This window comes from Dromiciops gliroides, chromosome 1 (genome assembly GCF_019393635.1).
Source record: "Dromiciops gliroides isolate mDroGli1 chromosome 1, mDroGli1.pri, whole genome shotgun sequence".
In the NCBI taxonomy this organism is placed as follows: domain Eukaryota; kingdom Metazoa; phylum Chordata; class Mammalia; order Microbiotheria; family Microbiotheriidae; genus Dromiciops; species Dromiciops gliroides.
Genome location: NC_057861.1, coordinates 572,330,447 through 572,351,090, shown reverse-complemented (window position 1 = coordinate 572,351,090; position 20,644 = coordinate 572,330,447). Strand labels below are relative to the sequence as shown.

At 38.6% G+C, this 20,644-nt stretch overlaps 2 protein-coding genes across 3 annotated transcripts in view; both read left to right on the top strand.

Moving 5' to 3' along the window:
- Nucleotides 1-20,644, top strand: part of GDA (guanine deaminase) — a 293,146-nt gene that overhangs the window by 198,770 nt on the left and 73,732 nt on the right. The window lies entirely within an intron of this gene.
- C1H9orf85 (chromosome 1 C9orf85 homolog) overlaps nt 1-20,644 on the top strand; it is a 311,173-nt gene that overhangs the window by 258,971 nt on the left and 31,558 nt on the right. The window lies entirely within an intron of this gene.

Here is a 20,644-nt window from a genome sequence, read left to right as displayed (position 1 = left end):
TAGGTGTTTTAAACAAGATAAAAAAAAAAACAACAACATACTGGCTGTGGATTTCTAGGAGATCTGCTATTGTGTTGCCTAGGTGATGGTGCACATCTTCCAGAAACTTGAAGATAAAATGCACTCCCTGAACTGGTTGGTTGCTTTAGAAAGGTAGAGGTAACAAGTTTATGATACTGATGGAACCATAGTGTTTAACCCCAGAATCATCCAGATTGGTGTGGAAAAAGGCATTTTTATACCTTAGTACAGTACCTTGCATATCATGGGTACCCCCAACTTTTTTTTAAATTAATGATTGAGTTGAATTAAGCACTGAAACCGTGCTATGGTTAATTACACTAAACCTGAAGCTCTCAAGGAAGGTTTGGCACTAAACCAGGTTAGAAGAGGTAGCTGAGGGTGGCTAGGTGGTGCAGTGGATAAAGCACCGACCCTGGAGTCAGTAGTACCTGAGTTCAAATCCGGCCTCAAACACTTAACACTTACTAGCTGTGTGACCCTGGGCAAGTCACTTAATCCCAATTGCCTCACTAAAAAAAAAAGAAGAAGAAGAAGAGGAGGTAGCTGAGGTTTTTACTGGAAACTTTTAAGAGCAAGATCTGGGTTAAAATCCCTCTTTTCTAGTAGCTTATATGATCTTTGGCAAGTCACTTAACACCTCAGGGCCTCAATGTAAAATAAGAATGATAATATTACTTGTCCTACCGACTTCACGGGGATTTTGTGTGGGAAGTCTTTATAAACCTTCAAGTTCTAGATTGATGTGAGAGGTTACTGTGAAAACTGTTAATTTACTGGGCCAGAGGCAACATGGTGTTGAATTTGAAGTCAAAGGACCTGGTTTCAAGGCTACCTTACTTTGAACCTTGGTTTTTTCATTTGTAAAAGGAGGAGTTGAACTAGTTTATCTCTGAAGCCCTCTTCCAGCTCTAGAGCTATGGTTTCTATATGAATTCCATCATGACTAACTGTTTAGCTCTTTCTATTGTTTTTTCAGAATTAAGTAAATATGGAGCAGGCTCTGGATGAGGAGTGATGACTGAGAAGGATAGAGAAGAGATATTTAATCATCTAAGGAAAAAGTCATCTTTTTTCTAGGTTCTACAGAAGAATTTGAAGATAAGGCTTGACTAGCACTATAAGAAATTACCAGTTAAAATTCAAAAGAATATTAAGATTATATATGTATATGACATATATATATATATATATATGACAGCTTAGAACGGAATGAATATAAGGATGAGTTGGTCAAGTTTATTGGCATATGAAAGTTGTTGATAAATGGATCAAATATTTAGTGAGCTGTTAGGTGCAAGGCACAGCTCTAATTGTAGCTCTTGCTAAGGAATTTCTATACAATGTTTGGTGCATTATATATCTTTAATATTCTTCCTCAATTGTAAAATGCTGGGTGCCTTTGTTTCTATAGCACTGCTATCTTTATTAATTTTTTAAAAAATGCAGAGTTCTGGGGGCTAGAAAATGGCTTCCTATGTGAACACATCAATACTCTGAATCACATCTTCTGCTAATCCTTTAATGAGCCTCTAGAGGGTATGTAAGTATCACTGAACAGGTGCTAGGTTTGTGTGTTGATTGTGAGCTCCGTTCTCTTTAAGCTAAAGAGGGTGATAGGTACCTGGAGCAAAAGAACTATCCCCAGCCCCATATGGTTTTCTTCTTCCGTCTTCAATCTTAGGCTAGTTTTACATTACTTTTAAGGTAGGAAGAAAAAGCAATATGACCCTACCTTCCACCCCAGCCATAGAAGGCTAAAGCAATAGTGTCTCTGCATTCATGCCTTGCAGACCCAAAGAATGATTCACTGTAGTAATTAAAGGTCAGTCACAGTGAATTCATCAGAAAGCTAAAAGCAGCATAAGCTAATTTTGAAAATCTTCCATTTCATACTTTTATCCTATATATTTGACTAAGCCAGAAACAGATTTTGTAGCTGCCAGTTGTGTGTGTGTGTGTGTGAATATGTACTGGACGTTTTTCTAGAAATGAGATATAGATTATGTATATATGTATATATGCATATATAATATGTGTGTATGATATATATATGTATATGTGATATATATATTTATATGATCTATCTCTACCATATTCATGTATATGATACAGTGCCTAGGGAGCCATGAGCATAGTATCTTGCTCATAGCAAGTGTTTAATAGGACAGCTAGGTGGTGAAGTGTAAAGAGTGCTGGGCCTGGAGTCAGGAAGACTCATCTTTCTGAGTTCAAATCCAGTCAGACATTTACTAGTTGTGTGACCCTGGGCACATTACTTAATTCTATTTGCCTCAGTTTCCTCATCTGGAAAATGAGCTGGAAAAGGAAATGGCAAACTACTCCAGTATCTTTGCCAAGAAAACCCCAAAAAGGGTCACAAAATGTTGGTTGTGGCTGAAAAAAATGACTAAACAATAAAAAAGTGCTTAGTAGACCATAAACTCATAGATTTAAAGTTTAAAGGGAACTCAGAGGCCTAGTCCTATTCCTACATTTTTACATAGGAAGAAACAGAGGCCTAAGGAAGCTAAGTGACTTGTCCAAGGTCATCATATAGGTTGTAAGAGGTGGAATTGGAACCCTTTGACTCCAGATGCAGTACTTTCAATATATGCTTAGTGATTGGTTGGTTGGAGCAAATTCAGTTACATGGCTGGGGTGGCATGGACACCTGTTGAAGTAGACCAGAGACAGTTAATAGGAGTTGAGTATGTTGAGGATAATGAAGATTTGGGAGACCAGAGTGTTTAGAGGGAGCAAGGATTGTGATGGAGACTAACTTAGGAGTGAGAGTGGCCTAGAAGTACTGAAATGACTGACTCTACTCAGAGGATCTGAACTCAAATCTTGTTCTCCAAGAATCAACAAACATTTATTAAGCATCTACTGTGTGTCAAGGACTGTGTTATATCCTGAGGATAAAATACAAAGAATGAAACAATCCCTACTTTCGATGAGCATATATTCTAATATATGAAAGGAAACTGACATTTATCTACCTATTTATTTTTTGTCTAGTTATTTAATCATAAAAGTATTTTATTATTTTCTAGTTATATGTAGAGATAGTTCTCAACATTTGTTTTTACAAAATTTCTAGTTTCACATTTTTCTCCCTCCCTCCTCCCCTCTCCTTAAGACAGCAAGCAGTCTGATATAGTTTATATATGTATAATCACATTAAACATATTTCTGTGTTAGTCATGTTGTGAAAGAAGAATCAGAGCAAAAAGGAAAAACCTCAACAAAGAAAAACAAGAAAAGTAGAAATGGTATGGTTCAATCTGCATCTAGATTCCACAGTTCTTTTTTTTCTGGGTTTGGAGAGCATTTTCCATCATGAGTCTTTTGGAACTATCTATTGCTAAGAAGAGTCAAGTCTATCACAGTTGATCAACACACAGTGTAGTTGATACTGTGTACAATCTTCTCCCAGTTTTGCTCATCTCCCTCAGCATTGAAACTGACATTTATTAAACACTTACTTTGTGCCAGACACTTAAAAAATATTTTCTCTGATCCCCACAACAATCTGGGGAGGTAGGTGCTATTAATTCCATTCTACAGATGAAGGTACTGTGTGGTAGATGGAGGTTAAGTGACTTGCCCAAGGTCTCACAGCTAGTAAGTGTTTGAGGCTAGATTTTAACTTAGATCCTGCCTTATGCAGTGAGCCAAGCTGCCTAGGTGAGGGAAATAGTAATTACCCATATAAGCATATACAGAATAAATATAATGAGAATACAAAGAAATTATGTAGAAAGTTGAAAAGAGTAGTTGGGGGGGATCAGGAAAGGTTTCATGTAAAAAATGGTGCTTGAGCTGATAAAAGAGAAAGGTTCTATGAGGTGAGGCAAGAGTTTCTGCCAGGTATTGAATATAGAGATCAGTGATGGATTGTTCATGTATGAGGAACATAAGGAAGACCAATTTGGTTGGATCTAGAGTGTGGAAAGGGAAGTAATGTACAGCTAGACTGAAAAGATCAGTTGGGGCCAGGTTGTGGAGGTCTTGAGATGCTAATCAAAGAAGTTTGTATTTTTATCTAAGAGGCAGTGGAGAGCCCTTGACATTTCTTGAGTAGCGGAGTAAGTAAGATGGTCAGTTTTGCACTTAAAGAAAATAACCTTGACAACAATATGGAGGATAGTCTGGAGTGGGGAGAGACATAAATCAGGGAGACCAATTAGTAGACTGTTGCAGTCATACAAGTGAGAGTGAATGAAGGTGCTGGTGGTGTGATTAGAGAGAAGGGGTTGAATGAGAGAGATGCTATAGATTCAGAGTGAAGGCAACAGATGTAGACAGCTATCTCTAGGAGTTTGAGAAAGAGATAGTTTGAGAGCATAGTAGGGCTTAACGAAGATTTAATAAGAATGGTGGCCCAGGCTTGGACATGTTTCAGGGGACTTCGAAAGGAACCAGTAGATAGGGAGAGGTTGAAGGTTGGAGAGAGAGTATGATAGGAATTTCCTAACTGCTATATGGGGAGTACCAGGTTGTTCAGTTCATTAGGTTGTGTCCAACTTGTCGTGATCTTATTTGGGGTTTTCTTAGATACTGGAGTAGTTTGCCATTTCCTTCTCCAGCTCATTTTGCAGATGAGGAAACTGAGGCAGATTAAGTGACTTGCCCAGGGTCCCACAACTAGTAAGTGTCTGAGGCCAGAGTTGAACAGAGGATGATGAGTCTTCCTGACTCCAGACTTTACACTCTATCCACTATACTTCTTGCTGCCCAAGTACCAAGTACAGAGAAGCTATGGTCTTTTCAGTATCCCAAAACAAACAAACAGAACACCATTAGAGTGGTGTGCACGTAGCTCTGTAGAGCCTGACTCTGAAGTGGAGTCCTCTCACAATTAGTAGTCAGTAAACATGTATTAAGTGCCTACACTGTGTGCTGGGGGATACATATGAGAAAAATATAGTCCCTGCTCTCAAGGCAATTACTATCTAATAGGTTAAAACAATATACAAAAGGAAACTAGAAAAGAGATCATGAAGAATTGTATGGGGGAGGCCACCAAACGGTACCTGACCCATGAGGACATGATGTTTGTAGAGTTAAAACATAGCAGAGCAGTTGAAGGTAAATGCATTTAGCTGAAGTCTTTGGAAGGAGTGTCCTGCTCCACTCTCCAGCCCTCCAGTCAGAGGGAGTGGAAACAGCGTGTTGAGAAGATGTTGAGTGGGGGCGGCTAGGTGGCACAATGGATAAAGCACTGGCCCTGGATTCAGGAGTTTGAGTTCGAATCTGGCCTTAGACACTTACTGGCTGTGTGACTCTGGGCAAGTCACTTAACCCCCATTGCCCCGCGCAAAAAAAAAAAAAAAAAAAAAGAGAGAGAGAGAGATGTTGAGTATCATCAGTCTCCAAGATATGGGATTTCAGGTGTTGGGCTCCAGAGCAGCTGATGATAATGGTTACAGTGATTATAATGAGGTGTGGGAGTAGAGGCAGATTATTTCTCTTTGGTGGAAAACATGTCAATTTGTAAGAGTAGAGGCAGATTATTTCTCATGGTTGAAAACATGTCAACTTTTTTTTGAGGCCTTTGTGCAGGCAATTGTGTTAAAGATTAAGGGAGATGTGAGTTTACTATGGAAGGAATGGTAAGTAGTAGAAGCACTGTCGTCTTCACGTAGGTTAGACTAGTTTCTCCCATTAAAAGGGTGATTAAGTTGGCACATGCCAACTGATCCTGGGTAAGTTGGGGGCAGTGCAGTTAGGTGGAAAGGGGCATGGAACCCATGGAATCCTGGGAGTTTCAGCCCAAGGCTAGGTGAGTGAGCAAGGCCATTAAGATAGATGGTCCTTTGCAGGTGAATGGAGGAAAATATGTGCTCCTTGAATGTTGTCACTTGAAGCCAAGCCCTGGTCACCTAGTGCTGGTTCCAACTGTACTTTAAAAAGGGGCTAGAGATCTCTTTATGTTCATAAAGAATTGAGGGCAGCAAGGGAGGAGAAGAAACTGTCTTTTCCCCCTTTTTCTTACTGCAAGAATCTTGAGACATCATTGCACAATTGCATTTCCTGGGGGATGGGGGGGAGGGAGTCTTGCTAGAGCTCTCTCATTTCCTTTTTTTTTTTAAGGTTACTAAGCCTAGTAGATTGAGAGAGTAGTATAGACCTCTGAGATACATTTGTATTTCAGCAAGGGATATGACAAAGGCTGTTATGATTTTCTTTCAAATAAGGTAAAGAAATATAAGGATGAATTAGAGAGTAGGAATTATTTCTTTCTAGTTGTATCTCAAGCACTTAGTACTGTGCTTTGAACATAGTAGGCCCTTAATATTTATTGATTGATTGCCCATACCCCCAAAAAAGGGTTAACTAATAAGTCAAAAAGTCAGCCTAGAGGGAAATCTCTAGCGAGGAGACCTAGCCCCGGCTGTATTTAGCATTTTCATCACTGTAAGCATACATGGTGTGCTGCTTCTAGATGATACAATCTGCGGATGATGCAGATCAGAGATAGATAGCTAATAATAGATAATAGATAGATAATAGAATCAGGATCCAGAAAGGTCCTGATATGTAATGAGATGAAATTTAATAGGGATAAATATTAAGTTGTGCTCTTAGCTTCAACACCAACAAGCAGGCAGTTACAAGATGGAGGAAATACAGCAATTCAAGGCGTTTTAGGTAACTGTAACCCCAGGATGAGTCACTGTGAATTAGGACACAGCAGCCAAAAAAGGTAATGTAAGCTCAAGATAGCTTAGTAGAAAGATAATATTCAGAACAAAGGTAGTGATAGTGACATTCTATTTTGCCCAAGACTACACTTGGAGGACTGTGTTCAGTTCTGACTACAATACATTTTTTTTTTTTTTGCGGGGCAATGGGGTTTAAGTGACTTGCCCACGGTCACACAGCTAGTAAGTGTCAAGTGTCTGAGGCTGGATTTGAACTCAGGTACTCCTGAATCCAGAGCTGGTGCTTTATCCACTGCACCATCTAGCTGCCCCGCTACAATACATTTTAAGAAGGGCCTTGACACTGGAATATTTCCATAGAAAGATGACCAGGATGGTGTAGTGATTGGAACCATGTCATGTGAGGATGGGTTGAAGGGCTAATTCATTTATAGAAGAGAAGACTAAGTGAGTCTTTTAAAGGGGTCTTTAAGAATTTGAAGGACTGTGTGGAGGAAGGATTAGCCTGATTGTTTGTGACACCAGAGGACAGAGATTCAATGGTTGGAATTTATAGGCCAGCAGATTTCAATTGAATTTAAGTAAGAATTTTTTTGCTTTTGGATGGGATGAGACCAAGGCCTAGACTTGTGATTTCATTGGTAGAGGGAACTCCCAGGTGAGGAAACAACTTCTACCAAAGTCAACACTTTTTTCTGTAATTTATAGTCTTAGAGGGTTGTTTAAGTAGAGGTATAAAACTCAAATAGAAATGGGGTTCACCAAACCTTACATAAAGATCCCTGTGAAACACATATTGACTTAGAAAACCACATATCAAGATCATCTATGTTTTATTGTACTTTTTCTTTGTTTTGTCAAATATCTCCCAATTACTTTTTAATCTGGTTTAGGCCATACTTGGAAGTGTTATATACATACACCATCCAGATGTGTGACACATCTGGCCTAGAGCACTGGCGTTACTGCCTATGTTCATAGAGATACTAATTAAAATTAAATATTTTGGGGGGGCCTGAGGCAATTGGGGTTAAATGACTTGCCCAGGGTCACACAGCTAGTAAGTGTTAAGTGTCTAAGGCTGGATTTGAACTCAGGTCCTCTTGAATCCAGGGCTGGTGCTTTATCCACTACGCCATCTAGCTGCCCCTAAATAGAATTTTAAAAGTAAAATTAGATATAATTTTAAAAAGTAAAAATTTAAGTTAAAACATTAACAACAACAACAAAAACCAAAGATAAAAAACAGGACTTGAACCCAGATCTTTTCTGACTTTGAGGCTGGCTCTCTGCTGCTTCTCTTACTTTTCGAGCACTTACCCCTCTTGCCTTTCAAAATTGAACTTGGCTGTTTTTTAAATAAAGCACTGAGTTCCCTGTCAGTGTCCTTGTGGTATTTGAGCAGAAGAGGTCCACTTCTCAGAAATGTTGTAAAAAGCCATGTATCAGGGAACTAAACTAGAAAAATTCCCACTTGGCACTCTCATCATGCTCATGGGGCCACAAAGAATTACATACAACTGAACAACAAAAACTTTTAACATTGCATGATTTTGTGCACACCACATTCCACACAACTCATAGGGGAAGGACAGTTATACTTGATATTCCCTTTCTTATCCATTGTGAGTTATTCCATCTGAGTCACTGACTGCCATCATTTACCTTTCTTGCATTCTCTCCTCTTGGACACCATCCTGCCTGGGATGAGCACTTCAACAAACATTTTTTAAATGCCTACTGTATAGAAGGCACTGGCATTGAGGATATCCAATACTGATACTTAATAGTCTTTGCCACTGTAACGACTGGAATGACGCCACCTGCTGGAGACTTACTGTAGAAAAGCTCCGCCATGAGGTGAAGGTCTCTGAGGGCAAGACTATGTGTCTTTTCTTTGGCGTCAGGAAGTGATGTTTGCTTGTGGGAGGAAGACGGGGGTGCCTGGCGTTCTGACTCTCTCTCTTTCCTGAGGACTCCAGTGGAGAAGGGAGCTAGACATGCACTCTCCCTTTAATAGATAGATGAATCTAGGCCTTTCTCTCTTTACCAAATTCTTATTCTCCTTAATAAATGCTTAAAAGTCTAACTCTTGCTCAAGCTTATAATTTATTGGTGACCACTCATTAGATATTTTAGACAGTATAGCTAGAATTTTAGCCTTAACAACCTCAAGGTGTTTACAATGGGTAGGGTTATTTTTATATGTATGTGTATATTATATATATATTTTATAATATATGACAGGTATTATGTATGTATACATTTATCACAGATAGTTATTGTGTATGTATGTATGTATATATATACACATACACATACATACACACATGTAACCTATAGTTATATATAGTAGTCAGATAAATATAATACAAACTCGAATAGGGATAAATGTAAAATTGTACCCTTAGCTTTAACACCTAGAAGTAGACAGTTACAAGATGGAAGAAATATAGCAGTTAGAATGAGGAGGACAAAGAAGAGACCAAAGAGCTCTAGGGGTATTTGAGGAGGAGAGAACCCATCTGAGAAATAGAGGGTATAGAGACTCATCTTTCCTCTAATTTAAAAAAGTGACAGTATAATGAACTCTTCAGCCTGAAGAGTAGAATTGAGTTGAGTAGCCTTTTCTTACCTCTGAAACTGAGTTTAATATTAGCTGGCTAGGATGTTCTTGCCTCCATATATAAGCACCAAAAGTGGATTTTCTAAAATGTCTATTTCCTAGTCAGGTCAAGTTGCTCTTTCAAGTCTTTCTTTCAGATTGCTTTTTCCAGAGACTTATAATTGTCCATAAGAGAAATAGAATGAAAAGGCATTCAGCCTCTCAGATTGAAGAGAGCTTCACAGTTAATTCTTTGAAACATTGTACCCATCATGATAAGGAGGCAACTGATGAGGTAGCTGGCTAGGTTCCACTTAGGTGCAATAAGTTTTATTTCTTCTAGCAATCTCATGGCTATCTCTGCTTTCCTTTTCTTCACAAAGCAATTCAAGGATCAGGAGCTTTGAGATGGGCCCATCAATTCAGTACTCATATAGTATGTTAGAGTTGCAAGGGATTTTAGAATGTCTAATCAAATGCCTTTTTTTTTTTTTTTTAAGATCAGGAAACTGGGGCTAAGGGAAGGAATTTGCTAGAGGGCACACTAACATAAAGTCTTTGAAGTCTTTGAAGACAAAAGATCTATCCTTCCTTCCCACCCTCTTTCCTTCCTTCCTCCCTCCCTCCCTCCCTTCCTCCTTCCTTTCTTCTTTCCTTCCCTTCCTTTCTCCCTTCCTCCCTTCCTCCCTCCCTCCCTTCCTTCTTTCCTTCCTTCCGCCTTCCCTTCTTCCAGTCCTCCCTCTCTTTCTTCCTTTTTTTATTCTTCCTTTCTTCTCCTTCTCCTGTTTCTCTCCTTCTACCCTTCTCCCCCAAAAGATAGTGTAACAAAAAAAATCATGCCAAGACACTTGCATTTCCTTTTTTGGGGGGAGGGGTGGGGTCCCTAAACTGATAGATTGGGGAAATACCAAGACATAATATCTCTAGATTTCAGCAAGATATTGGATAACATTCTCTTATGGTCAAAATAAAAAGATGTGAGCTTGATATTAGTATATTTAAGTGAATTTATAATTTCAAATGACTGTATCTAATAAATGGCTGGATGAATGAATTAATGAAAAAGTATTTATTAAGCATTTTCCATGTTCAAAATACAGTGTTGGGGGCAGCTAGGTGGCACAGTGGATAAAGTACCGGCCCTGGATTCAGGAGTACCTGAGTTCAAATCCGGCCTCAGACACTCGATACTTATTAGCTGTGTGACCCTGGGCAAGTCACTTAACCCCCATTGCCCCGCAAAAAAAAAAAAAATACAGTGTTGGTATTACCAAAAGAAAAGCAGTACAGTGCCTGCTCTTGAGGGGCTCACATTCTAATAAGAGAAACACATATAGTAAATTTCAGCTATAAGTAATATGGACAGGCCCCCTGGTCTATAGGGTACAGTGGCAAAACAGATGGTAATGTAGTTACTATGATGTTATTTCCACTGATAATATCATATTGATTTCTGACATTGAAACATTTAATGGTGCTAAAGGCTGTGCTGGTGAGAACTTTCTTTTCCAAATCTAACTCCCAACCCTTTATTAGATTGTGAGTTTCCTGAAGGCAGGGACTGCTTTTTGTCTTTCTTCATATCCCCAGTGCTTAGCACTGTATCTGATGCATAGTAGGTACTTAATGTTTATTGACTGATAAATCTTCAATAGCTATAACTACAGCACCTGCACCTGCAGAAGTAGTTGCCAGGGCCCATCTCCTCAAAGGTTGATTCCCTAGATGATTGTTTCAAGGGGATAGACGAGAGAGTCATTGATGGATTTTTGTAAGCCTAGCAAGAACACTCTAGTAGGGCACCAAAGAACTGTTATCTTCTTGCTGTTCAATATTTTTATCAATGATTTTGCAAGAAGGCAGAAATTCACAAACATTTATTAAGCACTTAGTGGTCCCTGGGAAAGATCGTCAACACCCCTGCCACCCCCTGCTCATCTCAGACAACTGTAAGCTTTGAGGCTGAAGAGCAGGACTTCTTTAGAGACATCCAGAATTTACACAGGAATTCATCTGTCCATCCCTTAGGGAAAGTGAAGCCGGACATCATGGGAGTGGGAATAGGCAATATGAGAGAGTTGAAAAAAAGAATGTAGGTTTGGGGGCAGCTAGGTGGCACAGTGGATAAAGCACCGGCCCTGAATTCAGGAGGACCTGAGTTCAAATTTGGCTTCAGACATTTGACACTAGCTGTGTGACCCTGGGCAAGTCACTTAAACCTCATTGCCCTGCAAAAAAAAAAAAAAAGGATCCTAGGAGAATAGGTCAAAGAGTTGTGGCTTGGGGAGCCCTTACTACATGGGTCATTCAATATTGTTGGAATGATGGCCTCCAGATTGTTACCTTGAAGAAAAATCAGGCATGGCAAGACCTTGGGTGGTTACCACCTGTGCTTTGACCTACTGGCACCATCTCTTTCCCTATTCAGAGTTATGAAAGGATTGCCATATAGCACTGAGGGTCTGGTTAGGCTTAAATACCATACCTACTTAAATACTATGAAGCCAGTTTTCATTAGTTGTGCAATATATGCAACTTTCTCCTGAATAAGTGTAGAGAAGGCCCATGGTATAAGTAACCCAAAAGGCAGCTAGGTTGGCTCAGTGATAGAGTGCCAGGCTTGGAGTCAGGAAGACCTGAGTTCAAATTTGACCACACACATTAGCTCTGTGACCTTGGGCAAGTCACTTAAGCCTGTTTGTCTCATTTTCCTCATCTGTAAAATGAGCTGGAGAATGAAATGGCGAACTACTTAAGTATCTTTGTTAAGAAAACCCCGGGGCAGCTAGATGGCGCAGTGGTTAAAGCACCGGCCCTGGATTTGGGAGTACCTGAGTTCAAATCCGGCCTCAGACACTTAACACTTACTAGCTGTGTGACCCTGGGCAAGTCACTTAACCCCAATTGCCCCGCAAACAAAAAAACAAAAAACCAAGAAAACCCCAAAAAGGGTCTCGAAGAGTCAGCCATGACTGAAATGACCAAACAACAATAAAAGGAGTAACCCAGGGTTGGGTTTTAGCAAGGTGTGAGCAACAGTATTACACAAAGAATTTCAGAGTGCTAGGATCATTGTAGTAATAGTAATATGGTATGTAATGATGAGATAAAGAGGCTGATCATCCCTGGGGGTGACTGAGGTAGAATGAAGATAGAGTTCAAGGGAATTAGGGAGGGGGCAGTGTGATGGGGCATCAGTGTCCATATTGAAGATCGATCAGGGACTGGACTTAAGGGAAAGATTGTGATTAAGGTATACTCCTTGAAAAAGAAAGGATAATGGATAGGAGGCTGGCAAATGATTGCACAAAGGATCTAAGCTAGGTGACATCGAGGGATCGAATGAAATTCAAAGGAGGACAGTTTGCCAAGTGATGGTACCACAAGTAATGATAGGAAGGAAAATCAAAAGATGAGTATGGCTTTAGAAAATGTGCTGTTCCTACTCCTATCACTTTCCAAACATTCCCTTCTTCTAAAAGTCAATTGTTTTCCCTAGCCTTTCCACTTTATCCACTGAGCCACCTAACTGCCTTTTCAGTAAGTATGTAGTATTTAAGTGGATATGGTATTTTTTTTTTTAGTGAGGCAATTGGTGTTAAGTGACTTGCCCAGGGTCACACAGCTAGTAAGTGTTAAGTGTCTAAGGCCGGATTTGAACTCGGGTACTCCTGAATCCAGGGCCGGTGCTTTATCCACTGCACCACCTAGCTGCCCCCAGTCATTTTTACAAGATTTTGAGTTCCAGATTTTTCTCCTTCCTCCTTCCCCTCCCCTCTTCCTAAAATTGTAGGCATTTTGATATAGGTTATAGTCACAGTTGTGAAAAAAGAAACAGATCAAAAGGAAAACCACAAAAAATAAAGTAAGTGAAAAAAGTATGCTTCGATCTCCATTCAGAGTCCATCTGTTCTTTATGGGTCCTTTCTACTTGTCTTGGATCATTGTGTTGCTGAGAAGATCTAAGTCATTCATAGTTGGCCATCATACAATGTTGCTGATACTGTATACAATGTTTTCCTGGTTCTGTTTCATTTCACTTTGCATCAGTTTGTCTAAGTCTTTCCAGTTTTTTCTGAAATCTACCTGCTCATTATTTCCTTTTCCCCCCTATTACATGTAAAGATAGTTTTGAACAAAAAGTGCTGCTATAAGTATTTTTTATGATCTCTTTGAGATACAGAGCTAGCATTTCTGGATCAAAGGGTATGCACAGTTTGGTTGACCTTTGGGCATAGTTCCAAATTGATCTCCTGAATGGTTGGATCAGTTCACAACTCCACCAAGAGAGCATTACTGTCCCAATTTTCCCACATCCTCTCCAACATAATTTTCCTTTTTTGTCATATAAGCCAATCTGATAGGTGTGAGGTGTCCTAGGGTCCATAGAGGCAGGAAGAATGGGACATGACTGAACAACAACAGCAGCATCCATGGTTCATGAAACATCAGCCTTGCATAAGCAAGAAATACTAAATGTACAGTAATTTACCTTCTACTCAAACTTTGCTTAAGTAGCTCTGAAAGGTAGGAAAGATTTAAAATTGGCATAGTTCTGTCACCTCTCTGTTCAGAAGTCTTCAATGGCACTTACTGAATAATGTCAGATTCCTTTGATTGACATGTAAGACTCTCTAAAACTTGATACCAGCACCCTCTCTTTCTAGTCTTATATTATTCAATCTATTAACTCTACACTCCAGGCAAACAGGACCAATTCTTGTCCTCTGAACACATCCTGAATTTCCCTTCTTATCATGTTTTTTTTCTAAACCTACCAGACTCTCTTTGTTTATTGACCCATTCTTTAAGGCCCAATTCAAATGGTGTAGGCCAAGCCAGTGGTCTTGATTTTTAAAAGTATTGCCATGGGACTCCAATGACTCTGGTGGTGAAAGTGAAGCTGACCCTACATAAATACAGTTCATGCTCATGTCAACACATCACCCTGCGTGAGGTCATTGGTCCTCACTGGTCCTTTCAAAGAATGAAGCACAAACAGTTCAAATGCCAAATCTTTCAAACCTTCCTCTATTCCTCTTATCAGTCAGGAGCTATTTCCCTTAAAACCTATCACTTTATTTTATATAATTACCATGTATTAAAGTTGCCATGTATTACAGTTAGCTTTATTCATTTATCTATCCTAAGGTTCATGAAAGCAAGCTCTTACCCAAACTTTTTGATGTTCTCATTGTGAATGAATTTTTGGCCACAGCATCTCTTGAAGGGTATGTAATAAGTTATAGGAGGGTTATAATCTCCTTTCCTGAAGAGAGCACAAAAAGACATTTGTCACCTTAGCTTAAATATTGGCTGGTTTTTTTTAAGCTTTTCTTCAAAATTTTAGGTCTCTGAAAGTCACCTAGTTAAGGTAAAGCTGAATTTGATCTGTCTGGAAAATGAAAAAAGTATATGATTATAAAATATACACATATACATATACATACACACAAACACACACACATATATGTCATTACCTGGTATGGGTTTTATCAGTTCTAGAGACCAATTCTTGGTAGAAGACAGCCTAATGTTCAGTCATTTGATTAGGGTTCTACTTCACACTTCCTATAGTACTGTTTGTACTCTCATTGTAGCGTCATTGTCATGTTCATAGAATAAAAGACTCAGGGAATATTAGAATTTCAAGTAAACAGAAATTATTAAACATCTGCTATGTGCCAAGTATTGTGCTAAGTGTTTGTGATACAAAGAAAGTCAGAAATAGTTCCTGTCCTTGGGGAACTAAAAAAAAATCTAAATGGGAAATAAGGGAGAGAAGATGTAAACAGTTATGTACAAACAAGATAAGTACAGGTTAAATTGGAGATAATCTCAGAAGGACTTAACGCATTTTCCAAGTTGGAGAGTGAGAGGTCAACCACAATCCAAACCACAGCTGAACAAGAATCCTCTACATCAGCTCTGTAAGCTGGTTGTTGACACCATTGCTCCTTCTCCAAAGTTTGTCAGGATTCCTATCAGTGAGATGAGTAAGGTATTTAGCAATGCCCACTGTCCTCCTTTACATAAAGACATTCCTGGCAGTATCTCCTCTATTCCCTTAAGTTAATAAAGCTTCCAGGAAATGACAAGTAGTTCTTTTTCAAAAAAGGCTAGGGACACCTGATATGTGCAATTCTTAGACTTCAGAAAAAAAAACCACACAAATTCCTTTGTGTGTCTGTCACTCAAAACCTTCAATTGCCCTGGATTCCTTGTGCTTTTTGGAGGGGGGGGGGGCAGGGCAATGAGGGTTAAGTGACTTGCCCAGGGTCATACAGCCTCCTTGTACGTTTTATGACTGTCAGAAAAAAAAATGCCCTCCGAGTTTATGGTGCAAGTCAAGGTAGAAGCTTTATTGAGATTATTATAAGTCATAAGGCTTAAGACTTTTGGCCTTTACTTGGTCATCGATTTCTGAGATCACTTATCCTTAGTCATATCCATTCATGTTTTGATCAAGTTAATGGATGTTTTCTTGCTTGAGAACTCTTCCTCTAAAACACATAATTCTAACCCAACCCTTCCCTTCCCTTTGTACCCCCCCCTCCCCAGTTCATCAGGTTGTATACAGTAATCCAAATATATTTCACCATTAAAGGTGAAAGTGCTGTAAAATGTGGAAGAGTTTCTATATAAATAGCCAGATCCTTTAGTGAAAGCAGACCTGGGTCAAGTTATCAAGTTTTAAAATTGAAAGGCACCTTAGAGGTCATATAGCACAAACATTCATTTTACAGAGGAAGAAACTGAATCCCAGAGAAGGGAAGCAATGAGAAAATGTTAAACTTTGGAATCCTCACAGAATTGGGATTAATTTGATGGAGTTCTATTGATTTTTGTTTTAATCTTTTATCTGGCCAGCTCTTACCCCTCTGCTTCCCCACTTTAGCTGTAAACTGAGTTCATGACATTTTCTACCCTTGAAGAATAGTGGCTAAAATTTTACAGACTGTTCCAGTCAAACTGAATTTAGCCCCTTAAGAACATTTTTTTCAAAGTAATCAGTTGTTTGAATTTAAAAAAATTTTATTGTTGTTTTCCAAACTAATTTAGATATTAGATACAGCCCATGTTTTGTTATGGGGAGGTGCAATAATTTCTCTCCTTTGATAAACAAATCCCTACCCTGAGACAGGAAGCTTTAATTAAATTTATTTTTCTCTTTTTGCCCTAGCTAAATTCAGTACTCAACTGTAATCACCACTGAGAGAAGTAGCTGGGATACAGGTGACAAAAGGAAAGGAAGCAGAAGATTGTAATGAGAATGTAAGGAAAGTAAAGGCAACCTGGTCTAATGTAGGGGGTCTCAAAACTCCAGTAATAGTAATCGAGGACCATTGACCTCATGGGCACTATTCCATTCAGATAGAGACAATACAAATAATGGCTTTTTCAAGCACAAAGATCAAAGACTATTATTGCCTATTGGGGAATGGGGTGGGGACATAGGGGTGTCTAGCACTGGCTGGGTAGAGGCAGGCAGCTAGGTGGCGGAATGGATAAATACTGGGCCTGAAAGCGGGAAGACTCATCTTCCTGAGCTCAAATCTGGCATACTAGCTGTGTGACACTGGGCAAGTCATTTCACACTGTTTGCCTCAGTTTCCTCATCTATAAAATAAGCTGGAGAAGGAAAATGGCAAACTACTCCAGTATCTTTGCCAATTAAACCCCAAATGAGGTTACAAAGAGTCAAATACAACTGAGATGTTTAAACAGCAACAACTGAGAAACTACAGACCATTTTCTTCTATGCTTTTATTATTTTTAAGTGCTTTATATAACTACATGTGAAATGTTGAAGATCATGGAGCTCAAGTAGTTGACTGATTTTCAGTGAATGTGCTGAATTTAGAAAAGTACACTTTATGAATTTTTGAGTTGGAGACTATTCATAAGTACACAAACTCAATACATAATGCTTGTTAAAATTTTGCTTACCTCAAATTCATGTTTCATATTCCTGATTCAGAGTTCCTTAGCTTCTCCAAACTTCTAAGATTTCATCTAGATAGTATCTATTAGAAGTTATATAAAAATTGTCCTGATGCCAAAAATGTATAAGTAAGCTACTAACCACAAAAACAAGTTATCATTTATATACTACTTTACCAAGTGATTTCTCCATAATTCTTTGATGTAAGCAACCCAAGTACAGAGAGATTAATTGACTTGCTTTGAGTCTCAGAACTGGAACTCAAATTTAGGTCTTCTGACTCTTAAGACTTTCACTATGACAGAATGTCTCTCTGTATTTTAGGACATGACACAGACCCCAAGAAAAAATTTTAAATAATTTTAATTGAGGGAGGCAGGGGTCAGCGAACAGCTAGGTGATGAGGTAGATAGAGCACTGGTCCTGGACTCAGGAGGATTTCAGTTCAAATTTGACCTCAGATACTTAATAACTGTGTGACTCTGGGCAAGTCACTTAACTGAGATTGTCTCCCCCCAAAAAATTAATGGATATTTCAATTTCTTTTTCTCCAAAATGGCATAGTGTTTCACAGTGGATACAAAGATGGGTTGTCTTGGAGGTGAATTGACAGTCTGATATATAAAGAATGCAAGCTTGGACTGTTCATTGCTCTGCCTAAAAACCCACCTTAACTTGGTGAATAATCTGTCTGTACAAGGGAAATTTATTCTAGCTGATGGAAGTTAAGCTTGCCACAATTTTCATATGAATAGATTTCTGTTCAGTAATTTTCTCTAGGTACTGACAGTTAAGTGTTAAGAAGGAGAAAATACCTATAGTGAAATTCCCCATTGATTTCCACCAAAATGGACAAGAAGGCATCTAGGGATTGTGTTCTATACTGGTGGGGGGTTTTACCTCCACCTATATGAGATTGTAGGTCCATCAAAAATTTTTTTTCAAATTTTTTAAATAGAATTTTATTTTCCAAAATATATGTAAAAACAAATTTTAACATCAATTTTTTAAAACTTTGTGTTCCAACTTCTCTTCCACCCTCCATTCCCCGCCCCCCACAAGAATTCAAACAATTCAAAATAAGTTATACATGAGTAGTCATGGAAAACATTCCCAAATTAGCTAGGTTGTGAGAGAAAACAGTAAAAAAACCACAAAACAAAACTTCAGATTAAGGAATTGTCAAAGAGGAAAAAAAATTTTTTTTAAATGTGTTTCCATCTGTTTTCAGATACTATCAGTTCTTTCTCTGTAGATGGGTTGCAATTTTCATAAGTCCTTCAGGGTTATATTGGATCATTTCCTTGCTGAAAATAACCACATGCTTTCCAGCAGATCATCTTACACTATTGCTATTATTTTGTATTTAGTACATTTCACTCTGCTTCAGTTCATGTAGGTCTTTCCAGGTTTTTCTGATAGTATCCTGTTCATCATAAGCTGTATATAGTACCTTAAACTTGACAGAGTTTTCTTCATAATAGCCCAGCAAAGTAGGTAACGTACCATATGTTTTGCCATTATAATCATCAAAATATTTTTTTTAAATAGGAAAAACTTAATACTTGGAATAATTAGACAGTCTTCCAGAAGAGAACAAGGGACCATTTATTTGCCAGATCATGGGGTATTTTAGAGATGGAAGGAGACTTTGAGATAATAACAACCACCACTAGCATTTATATAACACTTTAAGGTTTGCAAAACACTTTACACACATCTCATTTTTATCTTCACAACAATCCTATAAGGTAGTTGCTATTATTATTCCCATTATACAGTGAAGAAACTGAGGCAGACAAAAGCTTAAGTGAATTAATTGTAGCTAATCTAACTGGATTTGAATTTAGGTCTTCCCCACTTTACACTATCCACTTCACCACTTCACTTGTGGCAACAGTACTCCCTCCACCAGTACTGATCATAGCCCTCATCATGTGTGCAGTTCTTGGCCATACTTTCCTATAAACACTCATTGAAAGCTTGTGTTTTGTTGTTGTTGTTGTGAGGGGGAAACTGCTTTTTTTGGTGTAATGATAGCTAGCACTTAAAGGTTTGTATAGTGTTTTATATATGTGCTTGCGCTCGCTCGCTCGCTCTCTCTCTCTCTCTCTCTCTCTCTCTCTCTCTCTCTCTCTCTCTCTCTCTCTCTCTCTCTCTCTCCTTCCTTCCCTCCTAGAATGCTGGGCTTGGGGTAAAAAAGACTTAAGTTTGAATTCTGCCTCAGGCACTTACTAGCTGTGTAACACTGGGCTAGTCACTTAACCCTCTCATCCTCAATGTCCTCTTCTGTAAAATGTAAATAATGGTACCTAAAAAGAGAAAAAGACCTATTTGTACAAAAATGTTTATAGCAGCTCTTTTTGTGGTGGCTTAGAATTGGAAATCAAAATGATGCTCATCAATTAGGGAAAGGCTAAACAGCTATGTATTATAATGGAATATTATTGTGCTCTAAGAAATGACAAGCAGGATACTTTCAGAAAGGCCTGGAAAGACTTATATGAACTGATGTTTAGTAAAGTGAGCAGAACCAGGACAATGTTATAACACAGTAACAGCAATATTGTTTAATGAAGAACTATGAATGACTTAGCTATTCTCAGTAATATAATGATCCAAGACAATTCCAAAGGACTAACAATGAAACATACTGTCCACCTGCAAAGAAAGAAATGGTTGACCACAGCCTGAAGCATGCTATTTTTCACTCTATTTCATTCTTTTCTGTTATTTGAGTTTTCTTATACAAAACAACTAACATGGTAATGTTTTACATACTTGCAGATGTATAACCTATATCAGATTGCTTACTGCCTCATGGAGGGGGTAGGGAAAGAGGGATAGACTTTGGAACTAAAAACTTTAAATAAAAATGATTATTAAAATTAATAAAATAGGGGGCAGCTAGGTGGCACAGTGGATAAAGCACTGGCCTTGGATTCAGGAGGACCTGAGTTCAAATCCAGCCTCAGACACTTGACACTTAACTAGTTGTGTGACCCTGGGCAAGTCACAACCCTCATTGCCCTGCAAAAAAACAAACAAAATTAATAAAATAATAACGGCACCTACCTCAGGGAAAAATGAAATACCATATAGAAGATGTTTTGCAAACCTTAAGGCTACTGTGTAAAAATGTTGTTGCTGTTCAATGATTTTCAGCAATGTCTGACTGTTCATAGCCCCTCTTAGGATTTTCATGGCAAAAATACTGGCATGATTTGCCATTTCCTTCTCCAGGTCATTTTACAGATAAGGAAACTGAGGCAAACAGGGTAAGTGACTTGCCCAGGGAGGGCCTCACAGCTAGTAAGTGTCTGAGGTCAAATTTGAACTCAGGAAGAGTCTCTATCCACTCTATCCACCTCGCTTCCTAAATATAAATGTTAGCTATTATTA